This window comes from Dermochelys coriacea, chromosome 7 (genome assembly GCF_009764565.3).
Source record: "Dermochelys coriacea isolate rDerCor1 chromosome 7, rDerCor1.pri.v4, whole genome shotgun sequence".
NCBI lineage: Eukaryota > Metazoa > Chordata > Testudines > Dermochelyidae > Dermochelys > Dermochelys coriacea.
The window spans coordinates 124130499-124130735 of record NC_050074.1 but is presented as its reverse complement, the minus strand read 5'-3'; positions in this window follow the sequence as shown (position 1 = coordinate 124130735).

Here is a 237-nt window from a genome sequence, read left to right as displayed (position 1 = left end):
TTTGGCTCAGGTTCTGAGGCATTGGACATCACAGGTGAGGCGCCCAGTGAGTTCAATGCGATTTGACGCCGGCTCCGTGTGCGTGGCCTGGAAAGGCTGTTTTCATTCCGTTCCGTTTCTCCCTGGCTATTTGCTTGAGCAAAGGGCGTGCACTTGTGAGCCAGAAAGAAATGACAGCCCCACACAGCACCGATTCTCTTCCCCTCTCATTAAAACAGGGCTCGGAGGTGCAGGGGC